We start from the raw sequence: 15,131 nt of genomic DNA on the forward strand, positions 1-15,131 counted from the left end.
GGTGGCATTTGACCTGAGACTTTAAAGAAGCAATGGAAATTAGAAGGCACAAGTAAAAAGAAAGAATATTCCAGCAATGGAGAAGAGCTAGTCCAATACATCATATCTAAGAAACAACAAACAAAGCCAGTGTAGCTGGATTATAATGACCTATATATACAAAAACATTTATAGCAGCTCTTTTTGTTGTGGGAAAGAATTGGAAATTGAGGAGAAGCTTATCAATTGGGGAATGACTAAGCAAGTTGTGGTATATAATTGTGGTGGAATCCTACAGTATAAGAAATGATGAAGAGGATAGTTTCAGAAAAAAACCAAGGAAGCCTTAAATGAAGTAATGAAGAGTGAAGTAAGTAGAATGAGGATAGTATTGCATGCAGAAATAGTAATATTGTAATCATGATTAACTGTATGCTTGCTTCACAAGTGCACATACTAATATTGGAACGATACAGAGAAGATTGGCATGTCCCCTTCACAAGGATAACAAACATACTTGTGAAGTGTTCCATATTTAGGGGGAAAATTCCCAACAAACAAACAGATAGATAGGTACATAGATAAATAAATAAAAAATGAATGAACAAATGAAAGAACAAACAAATAAATAAATAAACAAGCAAATGAATGAATAATAAAGGAATAAATAAAAAAGTTAGGATCAGTTGTGAAAGAATTGGCTAGACTAATCAATATAATGATTCAAAACACTTCCAAAGACTCATGATGAAAAATGAAATCTATATTCAGGGAGAATTGATAAATTCTGAGTGTAGCCTGAAGCATATTTTCACTTTGTTTTATTTCTATTTTTTTAACATAGCTAATATGTAAATATGTTTTACATGAATTAGCATGTATAATTGATCTATTGCTTCCCTTCTCAATGTGGAGAGGGCCTGAAAGTAGGAAGGGGGAGAATTTGGAACTCAAAATTTCAAAATATTAATATTAAAACATATAATTATAAAATAATGCTACCTAATGTTTATGTAGTACTTACTACATGCCAGACACTGTGCAAATTGCTTTACAATTATTATTGCATTTGATCCTCATAATAACCCTGGAAAATAGGTGTCATTCTTATCTTCATTTTACAGATGAGGAGACTGAGACAAAGAGAGGTTAAGTGACTTGCTCAGAGTCACATATCTAGTTAGTGGAAGAAGACAGATTTGAATGCATGTCTTCTTGAATCCAGGCCTAGAACACTATCTACTGCTCCACCTAGCTTCTTGTCTCTTCCATCTCCCTTTTCAGCTTTTTTTTTCTATGTATTGGAAGCCTTTCCCAATTCCACTTAATTCTAGTGCCTTCCCTCTATTAATTATTTCCTATTTATGTTGTATACAGCTTGATATATATGCAGATGTGATATATATGAAGGGGTGTTTGTGCGTGTATATATATATATATATATATATATATATATACAGTGGTATATATCAAGATAAATACAGGAGATATTATATATGATCATATTGTGTATAAAAGATTATTATATATTAATATCATATTATACACATATCATATTATGTGTACACATACATACCCACACATATTATAGTTTGTTGTCTCCCTGTTATACATATGTTCCTTGAAGGCAGATACCTTTGCCTCTTTTTATATTCCTAAGGCTTAGAACATTGACAAACAGTAGGCACTTTAGTTATTAATTATTATCTTCCCCATTAGAATATAAGCTTCTTGAGGGTAGGGACTCTTTCCTTCTACTTGTATTTGCATTCCCAGCACTTAGCACTGTGCCTGGCACATAGTAAGTACTTAATAAATTCTAGATGACTACTTTTCTATCTATAAACAATTTTTTTAGGCCTCCTCTAGAGGCAATTAGGTGAAGAGTTGCATAGAATGCATGGACTTAAGTCAGGAAGCCTTCAATTCAAATCTGGCCTTTGGGACAGCACAGGTTACTTAATTTCTATTTGCCTCAGTTTCCTCAACTGTAAATGGGGGCAATATAGCACATACCTCCTAGGCTTCTTGTGAGGATCAGATGAGGTGCTTAGCACAATTTTTGACATGTAATAGACTTGATAAATGTTTCCTTCCTTCCCTATGCTATGTGCACATATATACATATGTATATACATATTTGTATATGTGTGTGTAGGAAGAGAACTTACAAACAGAATATAATGATATATAGAAAATATGTCAAAGGGAACTGGAGGCTTTAGTACTTTCTTTGCCCTGATGTCTTTTTCTTTTGTATTGAATCCTTGCACTGCTAACAGTCATTCATCCCAACTTGAACTATATTCTTCTCCTTTCCTCATCTTCACCTTTTGGTGAACCACTTCAATTTTACAATACCCTCTATTCTTAAATCCCTCACCCTCTTATCACGTCTCCCCTCTTACCTTACCAAACCTTAACCTTAGGTCATTCCCACCTTTGCTCTTGTTAATGTGTTGCTGAAATAAAGTAGATAAAATCATGAAACTATGTGTTGAGTTCACTACAAATTTGTGTTACATAACTTAAACTGGTCCCCCACTCTACCAAGGTAATCCTTTTACACCTGTGAAAGTAAAGTGCAGGGCGGCTAGGTAGCGCAGTGGATAAAGCACCGGCCCTGGATTCAGGAGTGCCTGTGTTCAAATCCGGCCTCAGACACTTGACACTTACTAGCTGTGTGACCCTGGGCAAGTCACTTAACACCCATTGCCCTGAAAAAAAAAATTTAAAAAGAAAGTAAAGTGCAAAAAAGGCAAATTGAGTAAGGTAACAGTGGATTAAGGGTGTTATGATAAATGTATGGACCACTTAGATTTGATGGAACTGTTCTATTATCCCAAAGGATTTTAGGAAACCCTGCATTAATAGAAGCAAAACATCCTTTGACTGAACTCCAAACTGAACCCAGATAGCCAGTAGATAAGTCCCTATCTGCTGACTTCTTTCCCCAGGACAGTAAGTCCGTATCTTGTAAAAAATATCTGGGCATCCTTGTCCTTTGCAAATCCCCTTTTCTGGAGAATCATATAATCTTATCATAATGTTTCCAGTAAATAAAACTATCAAACAGATTGGTATTTTCTACATTCTTGTTATAACTGACATTGTTAAAGTGATTTTCATTCTATCCATTGTCCATTCTTGTTATAGAATTTGCTTTTTAGGTTGATTTGTATAATGCTAATGAAACTGAGAACACCTTGTAACCAGTGAGCAAAGAATCCTTAGATACCCTCAGAAAAAGAGAGTCTTCAAGCTCCTTCTTTGGAAGGCGTCTCCACATGATTCATGCCTGCTTGTTCTTGGGACAAATAAACTGGTACTAAGTCTTCCCCTAGCAGTTCTCTGATCTGGTGTTTTGTTTTGTTTTGTTTTGTTCTCCATAGAAGGACAGGTACAGAAACAAAATTTGACAAGGATGACAGCACAGCTGTTGATAATGTGGTGGATCAGACTGCCACCCTCTGTCAGGTCAGAGACCATGATAAGAAGGGAAAAAATACTCTTCTGAGTGGTTGAAGAATGCCACAATTAGATAGAGCTGGGAAAGTCAGGTTGGCTTTCAGTTGTGGATGATCATATCCCTCTGACAATTAAGAAATGTTCATTGCTTCATAGGCCTCAACTGCCTCTAGTAATCTTGGCTAGAAAAAAATTACAAAGGGAATGACAAAGTTATTCCCTTTCAACACCTTTAAGACAATACAGACTGGGAGAGACTGAATTTTTGAGCATAACTGAGAAATGGGGCTTGACATAATGGGGAATAAGGTAGATTAAAGAGTAAGAATCAATTGTTAAATGATACAGCATAACTTTAATTTCCTTACACCTATTTTATTAACTCATTATCCTACTGTCTGCAGGGGTACTTCCAAACCATTTTATCCCTCCTCAAACCTATAATGGCTCCCTCTCCTCCTGCCTTTTAGCTAAGAACCATGCTTCATATTTTAAAGGAAAAATATTGAGGCTATTCACCAAGAGCTCCCTCTTCTCCCTAACATTTCGTTTCACATCACCCATGTTTCTGCCACTGTATCTTTCTTCCCCTGTGTCACATAATGAGCAAGGCAAACCCCTTTATATTTATGCGTCATCTCATTCTATCCCACCTTCTCCAACAGATTGCTTCCTTTATCACCCTTTCTCTTATCTTCAGTCTCTCTGTCTGCTTCCATTCTGCCTACAAACATGTCCATATATCCCTTGTTTTCAAAAAAATCCTCACTTGATCTATCCATCCCCATTAGTTCCTATCCCATATCTCTCCTGCCATTTATGGTTAAATACCTTATGAAGGCTGCCCACAGTAGGGGCCTCCAATTCACCTACTTTCCTCCATTCTCACTCTCCTAACGCTCTACAGTCTGATGTTTGACAGAAATCATCATTCCAAAATTACTTGCCAAATCTAATATTTTTTTTCCAATCTTCATCTTTCTTCACTGCTCTGCAGCCTTTGCCACTCTTCATCACCCTCTTCTCCTTGATATTCTTTTCTCTCTAGCTTTTCAGGACACTATTTGCTCCTGGTTCTCCCCCCTACCTATATAATTGCTTCTTCTCACTTCCCGTTGCTGGATCATTATCCAAGTCATACCCACTAACAATGGTGCTTCACTGGGATCTGTCCTAGGTTTTCTTCTCTTCCCCTTTGATACTATTTTACATGGTGCTCTTTTTCATCAGTTCCCATAGGCTCAATTATCTGTGCTAATGAATCTCAAATAGATTGTCAAAAATATAAGCAAAGAATTTTCAGCAGATGCAATTGTCAATAATTTCGGGGGCAGGGCGGGGGGGGGATTGTCCTGCCTTACTAATGAAGAGATGTAAATTAAATAACTTTGAGATACCACTTCATATCCATCAAACTAGTAGAAAAGAATGCTGATAGGGTTGCAGTATAACACATTATTCCTGGTGGAATTACCAACTTTAGCCTTTAGAATTTCACATTTTAAGATGTGTAAGAACTAGCTGGCAATTATATATTAATTTATATTTGAAGAGGATTAAGGATTACAAGAAGCAGAAGTAAGCAGGAAAGGCATTTCAGGTAACAGGATCAACCTATATAAAAGCACAAGGACTAAAAATTCAAGACCATTTATAGATAACAGCAAGTAGGACAGTTAGAGTGGAATGTATAAGGGGGGGATAATGTGATATCAGGTGGAAACAGGTAGAAGTCAAATTATGAAGGGTTTTAAATGCCCCCCCCCAAAAAAAAATCTGTTTTATCCCAGGGCAATGAGAAGCTACTGAAACTTCTTAAGCAAAAGAGTGGAAGAGTAAAAAATGTTTTAGGCATATCAATTTGCTGTGTGAGGAATGGATTTGAAAGGGAGAATAATTAGAACGTTATTATAGTAGATCATGCAAGAAGTGATGAGGGTCTAAACTAGAATGGTGGCCATATTAATGAGTGAAGGGAGACACAGAAAGACTGCTTTGGGGCTAGATTCAATAGTATTTGGCGACTCATTGAATATGGGTTTTGTGGGAGGAAGTGAAGTAGTGTGACAAATCAGATTATAAACCCAGGTGACTAAAAAAAATGGTATCTTTGAAAGAAATAGGGAAGTTAAAGGAAGTTGGACTTGGGGGGAAATAGGTGTTCTATTTTGGACTGATTGAATTTGGAATGCCTCTGGGACATCTAAGTAGAAATGTCTGGCAGGAAATTAGATGATTAGAGGCCGTAGGATTGGAGAAGGATTAGAACACAAAGAAGAGATGAGGTCTGGATATATAAATACACACATACATATTTGAATACATATACATATATACACATACACCACACAGACATATATATATATATATATATATACACACACACACATGCATATACATACACACATGGGTGTGTGTGTATGTATGTATATATATGTATATGTATGTGTGTGTGTGTGTGTGTGTGTGTGTGTGTGTGTGTGTATAAAATCTACTACATAAAGGTGAAATTTTTGACTCCTTGAAAGCTGACGACAAAGTTTATAGCAAGAAGAGATAGCATCCTGGGGTATATCCATACATAAGATATTGGTCATAGATGATAATCTAGTAAAAAGCAGGGGAGGGGGGCGGCTAGGTGGCACAGTGGATAAAGCACTGGTCCTGGATTCAGGAGTTCCTGAGTGCAAATCCGGCCTCAGACACTTGACACTAGCTGTGTGACCTTGGGTAAGCCACTTAAGCCCCATTGCCCTGCAAAAAAAAAAAAAAAAAAAGCAGGGGAGGGGGCTGATAAATACAACATGGAGGAACCATGGCTAAATAGCTTCTGTTGAAATATCTGAGTAGTTAATGGACTGAGATATTACTTAGTAGGACTAAAAAAAGCTCAAGATATCCTAAGTTGAATAGTGAGAGTTATGTTTTCCAGGAACAGAGATGAAAGAACAACTATTCTCTTATGGGGCTGACCCATTGAATACCATGTGATTCGTCTTTGACATTTGAGAGTATCATTCACTCCTTTGATTAATTATTGCTACTACGATGAATAAAATGATTAATTACCCAGAAACTATGGCTTCTGAATTATTTAATGCATTCCATACCATTGGAATTCTCTAAGTAAAAAAACTGGATGACTTCTTATTTAGGATATTTTTGAGATTTTTCATCAGGTTTGGTCATATTAGGTGGTCTCTGGGGGTTCTCTTTTACCTCTGAGATTCTGTGACTGATAAATTTAGCTCTAATGATTACACTATTTTTGCATATGGAATTGGCCCATGGGAATGTTTTCTTCAGGCTAGCCTTAGGACAACTATAATTTATGAGCTTAATGATTTTTTTAAAAACTCTATGCAAAACAGAATATGGTCTGGCCATGAGGACTTAGAATTAAAAGTCTGAACTATCCTGACAATAGAAAATGCACAGGTAAAGTGAGATAAACGGCTGACCAGAGTACCAGACTACAATGATAAGAGGAATGGGGGAGAGGAGTGTCAAAATCAACAAAGTAAAAATTAGAAAGTTATAATAACGATTTTAAACAACCAGAAATTTCTGACTGAGCAATGAAAGTAATGAATAGAATTTTTGTAATCCCCAATTATTAATTCACTAATTATATCATGGAAGACACTCTTCAATTTAATAAAGTTTTAACTGGATCTAATAAATGTGATATTTGAGTCTTTTTTTTTTCATTTTCTGTAATATATTCCCCTTCATTACCTATACCCACAATTTCATTAATATTCAATGCAGTGGAAAGAATACTGAATTTACAGTCATTTGGGATTCATGAATTTGAATCCAAGCTTTGCCAGTTTCTATCTATATGATCTTGGGCAAGTCATTAACCTATCTGGGTTTTGACTTCAACATCTGTCTTTATTTTATTATTTGGTGAACTTTCATGGATCATTGAACAAACCATTTATTAAGTACTTTCTATGTGCAAAGCACTATGCTAGGTAAGAAAAAAAATGATAGCTCCTATTTTCAAATAGCTCATATGCTACTGGTGCATACAATAGCCCATCAGCCTGTCCAACATATAAATATTTATTAGATGCCTACCATGTGTCAAATACTTTGCAAAGTATTGAATTTTTTTTTAAAGCAAAAAACAAAACAAAACCAAAGAAACAAACAAAAAAATCATTCTCAAGGAACACAAATTCTAACACACGTGGAAGGTTTCAACTGTAAGTCAGTTGGAAAAGTCCCATGATCCTTAGGACACAGCAGCAAAGTAGAAGTTTATGCCTCTTCTTTATTGTCATTTCCACTAATAAAATCCTACCAATTTCTGATGTTGAATGTTTTGACAAGAACTTACTTTTCTGGTTCTTAAGTAATTGTGACTACAGCAGTTACAGGAACAAGGACCAGGATGCACTGTTGTTATTATTGTTATTACACTGTAATCACACTGTATAGTCAAAGCCCTTGATGTACACTTCACCTTAGGAGGTTGGATAGAGACTGAGTGAAATGTGTATATGAGTGTGTGTGTGTGTGTGTGTGTGTGTGTGTGTGTGTGTGAGAGAGAGAGAGAGAGAGAGAGAGAGAGAGAGAGAGAGAGAGAGAGAGAGAGAATCTATGGTAAAGCAGTTTCTTCAATTTATTTAGTAAATAACATTTAATAAATTAGGCGTTGTAGCTCAGAACTAATGAGAGATGTCACAATTTCAGCAGCTAATAAGGAAATATCTATTGATTTTAATCCAAGATGATAGAATGAATAAGAACAATGAGCTGGTAGCAGGTAGAGAAAGGGACTGTTACTGCTTTCCCTCCCCTGATTTCACATGGAAGTAGTCAACTGTGAAACTCTACTATAGTAGGTGTGGCAGTGAATGTGTGGTGAGTTACACACATAAGGATCACATGTGCCCAAAGTGCACGTCTAAATGAAAGTACAAATCCTCTGGTGATATTGTCACCCTGCTCATTGTTCTTGAACAGGATGCATTCCGTTCAACATGTAGAGTGTAGGAATAGGTATAGGTATAGTTATAGGTATACCTCTATGTACACATATGTGTGTGTAATCAACATATAGATACATGTACATATAATTATCAATCTAAATATACATATATTTTGTCTATATAAAATCAACATAAAGATATCTACATTTAGATATATGTATAGATACACAATACATATCTATATAAACATCCTTATAATCTCCATATATGTATACATATATATCTACATGCAAACATACACATGTTACACAATATACATATACATATACCTACACATACACATGTATATATGTTTATATATTTCACACATTTATATAGTGCTTACTATTTGACAAGCGTGCTAAATGCTTTACAATTATTATCTCATTTAATCCACATACAATCCTGAAAGATAGATGCTATTATATCTACATTTTGCAGCTAAGGAAACTGAGACAAAGACCTCAAATTACTTGCCCAGGGTCATATAGCTAGTATAGTAGGAGGTCATATTTAAACTTAGGTCTTCCTGAGTTGAGGTCCCAACACTCTATCCACTGTACCACTCTGCTACCCAGGTATGATCTCTAGTACTTGCATGATTCTGGTGTGTAATCTTTGCATATTCTTGTTCCACAATGGTTAAGAACCAGTTTTTTGAGAGGATAAAAGCATATACAACATATTTTTAAATTTAATATTAATTATTAACATTTTCTCAATCACTTTCTTTAAACTATACAAACAACAAAATAAGACTTTATGGAACATGATAGTTTTATTCAAGTATATGAATTGCTATCATGTAGCAAAGGGCCTGAGAGGGCTAATCTGGGAGAAGTGAATAGAAGCTGTAAACAGAAATATTCAATCTTAGTTCAGTTCAATTAAACAGGTGTTTGGCTTGTTGATATCTGCTTTGTGACTATAGCAGAGGAGATATAAAGTATGGCTCCTCCTAGGGAAAACACAAAAACAAAATGCAGATAAATAAATAGAAAATATATACAAAGTAGACACAAGTAATTTACTTTGAGACAGGAACACACACCACACACCTCTACCTTAGCTACTTCACTAATGTCCTTTCTCTTGAAAATGTAGGAAAGCCTACATATTGCCTCCACATCCAATTCATTCCTTAATTCTTTTCAAGCATTAAAAATAATAAAGCATTTATTAAGCATTTATGTAAAAAACATTGTGCTAAGTACTGGGGATGCAAAAAGGAAAATCTCACAGTTTCTAATCTGAAGTATCTCATACTCTGATTGGGAAAGACAACAAATAATAGGAAGTTCAAGTACAGAAAAGATTGAAAGGCTAAGAAGTCCTAAGAGTTAGCAATAGAAAAGATAACAATGTTCTAGGGTCCTTGGGTTGCATTAGTAGGCCAGATCACTGCAGGATGGAGACATAGGGCAGATGGTAAATATTGATGGTCACCCTTTTTTTTTTTAGAAATTATAGAGTTGTTGACGCTCTTCGTATCCAATTCGGTGAACTGTCAGCCCAAGAAAAGGGAAAAGGCAAGGTGGAGAGGAAGGAGCCATTTTCTTGTCCATCAACGGGCTCCTAGGACCTAATTTTTTTCAACTATTAAATGATGGAGTTGTACTTGAAAGCTAAAATTCTTTTCCTTCCCAACTCTATGATTTTTTAAATCAATCTCATTAGGGTTATTGTGAATATTGGGCTCAATAATATATTTTAAATGTTCTGAAATGTGAAAAAAAATCTGTAGGCTGTAGGTTGAATTATAAGGTGAAAAAGTTCAATTGTTTCACTACTATAGGGGAAAGGGGGTTTCAATTTCTTTTCTATGAATGCCACCCTTCTTGTCTAGCCATTCCTCTTCTCCTCCAACTACTATGACCTCTTTCTAGGAGTCTGCTATACAAATACAATCACAGATCCAGTTTCTATACTTATCCTTACCACATAAATAATCACTCATATTCAATTTCATAGTGTCTAAATCCCCAGTCAGATCCTGGGCAGGCAGACAAAAAACAAGGTACATGCTTTTCTCCTTCTCCTCTACTTTCCCTCTCCCCCTCCCCTTCTCCTTCTGCCTCCCTCTCCCTCTCCCCCTCCTTCTCTCTCTTCCCCTTCCCCTCCTCCTCCCTGTCCCTGTTCCTGTGCCTGTCCCTCTCCCTCTCTCTCTCCCTCCGTCTTTTCCCCTCCCCTCCCTCCTCCCTCTTCCTCCCCTCCGTTCCCTTCTCTCTGCCTCCCTGTCTCCTAGTAGCCACTGTAACTTTCTCCTTTGCACTTTCCTATTCAGAAATGATAAAGCATGAAAACCGCAGCAGTTATGTTAATTAAACAAACTTTAAAGAACATGAAAACCACATTTAACATATGCTTTCTTGGATATGAAATGGAAAGTCAACAGCTACCAGTGGCTCGGATACCTTGTCCTGCATGCCCCCTTATGTCTCATGTGGTAGCTTAAGGTGGAAATAGTTACAGTACCTGGAGTTGCAGCAGCTGTACCTTTTCAGTGGCTTCCAGTGTCTAGTCTCCTGTAACTGCTTCACTTACATTCCATAATGAATGGTGAATTCAAAGCCTCCTCAAACTTGTTGCATTGGCCAGCAAATCAAGAGCAAAGGGAAAAATACGTGTCTCTTTAAGATTCACTTAGTAATTATGTATCAACTAGAGGTCACATAGCTAAGTTCTGAAGACTCTGCTCAAATATAATTAACTCTCTTATCTTCCCTGTTAGATTCCAAGACTTCTTTGGTCAGTGATTGTGTCCTAGTTTTCTTATACCTCTCCAATCAAGGTGTAGAATGAAGAGAGCTGAAGAAAACAGTCATATTCCATGCCTTGAAGTTGGGTAGAATTAGTGGTGTCTCTACTTATATAGTCCAGTGAGGCATTTTAGAATCACATGTGAATTATAACTTAATTATAGCCAAAGTAGGAGATAAAGATATCAGAGACGGCAGTGGTCTAATTACAATACTGTTCCTGAATAGAGTGAAGAGGGAGGGTGAGGAAAGTAGAACAAATAGCAACGAAGCAAAAAAAAAAAATCTTCAGATTCCATCTCAGGATCCAAGACTATTATGAGAAATTGGGAATGATCATCAGACAGAGTCAATTCAAGTTTTGCAGCTGTTGGATTTGATCATTTCAAAGACCTAAAGTCCATTGGGTAACATCACTTTATTTCTTCTCTTCCTGCTTAATGCATTTTTCAATGTCTTCCATTATGTACTTAATGGATAGTGGATGTTATTGATGCATGCTCTGGATGCTTAAGGTAAGTTATTGGGAGCTGTATCTCTTTGATCAAAGAAATGAACTCATTCCTGAAGGATGTTTTACAGTTCAAGCCCTGGGAGTATAAAAGGATAAGATTTAGAAACTATCTAGTCTAACCCTTTCTTTTTACAGATAGGCTCAACATAACAAGCCCCAAAGGGTTTATTACATCCTTCCAGGGTACTCAATAACAGCAACAATGACAACAAAAGTTTATAGTTCTGGGATGCAAAGATAGGTCATCTGACTAGAAATTTGGTGTGTTTTTTTCCCCAACAGATCTCTCCCATTTTCACTGAAAGTACATAGTGGAAAAAGACTCTTGGGTGGAGGCAGAAATGAGACTTGATGCCTGTGTGCTTCTCCTCCAGTCCCACTCTTCTTTATATCTTTGGGCTGGTGGTGACCCTGAGGCACAGCCTCAGTCATTTATGCACAGCTAAATCATTCTGGGGACCAACATAGTGAAAATATTTACACATCAGAATTTGTAATGTATGCTGACATCGGGAAAAACTAAGAGCCAGAAGACACCCAAACAAAATAAATACAAATTAGAACCACTTGACAATCACTTGACTCAGAAATTGCTCATGACCTTTGAAGCCTAAGCAATGACTGGTAAATTAGTATTAAGTATCATTAGGGTAAAGAAAAGTATCCTCACCACCAAAATGTAGGCATGATTTGTCTTAATAAAGATCTGTTGAAATTGTTAAAATATTTCAACAGATGCAACTTCTTTTGTTTAAAGAACCTAGTTATTCATAAAATTTTCTTTATTCCTGTTACTGAATAGGGTCATTACAAAGGTATAGAGAATGTCCTTCATCTTTGCCTTCTGTTTAATGTTTGCCTTTTGTACATTAAAAAAAAAATCACTTTGTGGGGCAGCTAGGTGGTGCAGTGGACAGAGCACCAGCCCTGGAGTCAGGAGGACCTGAGTTCAAATCCGGCCTCAGACACTTAACACTTACTAGCTGTGTGACCCTGGGCAAGTCACTTTACCCCACTTGCCTCACCAAAAAAAGAAAAAAAATCACTTTGTTTCAGAGAACAATTCTATAAAAATTGGGAGATTATCTGAAGAAACTGGTGTTACTTTGAAATGTGTTGTTTGTTATTGAGTTATCTCCAACTATTTATGACCCCCTTTGGAGTTTTCTTGGCAAAGACACTGGAGTGGTTTATCATTTCTTTCTCTAGCTCATTTTACAGATGAAGAAACTGAAGCAAACAGGGTTTAGTGACTTCCCTAGGGTCACCTGGCAACTAAGTATGTAAGGACATATTTAAACTAAGGAAAATTAATCTTCCTGACTCCAGGCCCTATATTCAATTCTCTGTCACCTAGCAGCCCATTTTGGAATTTGATTTAAATCAATGTTAACTTTGTAGAGTATGTGTGGTTTAATAAAATGGATAATGCTTATGTTGAGCCCTTCAAGTATAACATACTGATTTATAAACTGTTGTAGGAGAGGTAGAATCTTTTTTTTTTTGAGAGGTAGAATCTTAATCTTTCATAAGTGGACAAAAAAAAATGGCCTTGGCCACTTCCTTTACATCATAGGGTTTGTTTTCAGTAGAAATTATGCCTTTTCTAAGAGATGTTATTACAGTTGAGGAAGATTGTCATTCTCATTGCAAAGGTCATATCCTAATTCTTTTTGGAACAACTGTAACCTACTAAAGAGAATGCTAAATTGGATGGGAACATTGATTCCATGCCTTTCTTTAGACAAGACTGAGATAATTGAACTCATAGAACATTAAACCTGGAAGGACATTTGGATTTCAAGTCCAACATCCTCATTTTAAAGCTGAGGAAACAGACTCAGAGAGAAGTGACCTATCTAAAGTTACAAAGAGAGGAAGTAGCAAAGCTAGGATTGAAATCTCCAGGTCTTCGAGCTCCTAGTTCACTGACTTTTCTGCTATTCCATTATTGATCTCTGGAGTTCAAAACACTAGAGTTTAATCCATTTTCCTCCTGAACAGCTTCTTACCTATCAAGAGATAATGCACAGTTTACCTTTTTAAGATGCTTAATATTCCATTTTTGTATTGTTATGATGAATACATGGACTATCTGAATATGATGGAACTGCCTTATTATCCAAAAGAATTTTATGAAACTTTGGATTAGTAAAAGCAAAATGCCTTCCAAATGACCTTTAAACTGAACCCAGGTAGCTAGGAGATACGTCTATACCTGCTGATTTCTTTCTCCAGGATATTAAGTCCCTATCTTATAAAACCATATCAATATCCTTGTTCTTGCTGAACGCCTTTTGGAATCATATAATCTTATCATAGTGTTTCCTTTAAGTTGAATTATCAAACTGATTGGCATTTCATATGTTTTTGTTATAGTTGAAATTGTTAAGATGACTTGTATTTAATATATTCTTGACATAGTGTTTGCTTTTAAGTTGAGTTATGTCATGCTGATGAAACTGATAATGCCCTATTTATATATCTTCACAAAAACAGGCGTCTTTGAGCCCCTTCTTTGGAAGAAGTCTCTACATGATTCATGCCCGCTTGTTCTTTGGACAAATAAACTGGTACTATATTTTTCCTGTCTGTCTCTGATCTGGTTTTTCCTATAGGAGACATTGTGAAAATAATAATTTCTCTGATCTATTTTCTATAGGAGTCAGGTACAAAAACCTAAAATTGATGGTGACATATGTAAACTGAAAAGGGTTTTGTGATTTTGCATTTTCTCTGTCTTCTAGAGTTGTTGCACTCTAGTTTTTGTTTGGTGTAAATTAGAGGAAAACATAAGTTGCCTTTTATAAACCTCTCCCATATTCACAGACTCAGCTGGGACTCACAGATTGTGGACAGAGAACTTTCTGCCTCTATCTCAATGCATTGTTAAAAATGGGTTTGTATGGCAGGTTTTGTTTTTGTGCTAATTTGGATATAGATATAGATAGATAGATAGATAGATAGATAGATAGATAGATAGATAGATAGATAGATAGATAGATGCTTAAAATCTAAATGTGTGACTAAAATCTATAGTACCAGCCTTTTGGCATTAAGCATTTATTAAAGTATATGAGAAGTTAGCAAAAAAGAGAGGAAGAACATGTGGAGTTCAGAAAGAAAAAGCCTAGCTAATCTGGTCCTCCTGCTACCCTCCAGACCTCCAACTGATAAGAAGCATCCCATTCTCCTCCTAGAGGGGAAGCTCCTTGTGGTACCACAAGAGGGGTGATCCCCACACACAACTCCAAGCTAATTGGCTGGTAGCATTGATTGACATGACTTACAGGCAGTTCTATGAATAGATGTAATGTTTCTATGAGTAAATGTAACTTCTGGATGCTAGTCACATGCTTATTCCTCAGGGGGCACTGCCCTGGTTCTCACAATGTCTTTCTCAGCAGGGGGGTGGTGCCCTAATTCTCT

At 36.3% G+C, this 15,131-nt stretch overlaps 1 non-coding gene across 1 annotated transcript; it reads left to right on the top strand.

Annotated features, from left to right (window-relative positions):
- The first annotated feature begins 413 nt into the window (after positions 1-413).
- Positions 414-518, top strand: LOC122737636. The gene has a single exon (XR_006354450.1). It is a non-coding gene; the product is annotated as a U6 spliceosomal RNA (small nuclear RNA).
- The last annotated feature ends 14,613 nt before the right edge of the window (positions 519-15,131 follow it).

Source organism: Dromiciops gliroides, chromosome 1, assembly GCF_019393635.1.
Source record: "Dromiciops gliroides isolate mDroGli1 chromosome 1, mDroGli1.pri, whole genome shotgun sequence".
Taxonomy (NCBI): domain Eukaryota; kingdom Metazoa; phylum Chordata; class Mammalia; order Microbiotheria; family Microbiotheriidae; genus Dromiciops; species Dromiciops gliroides.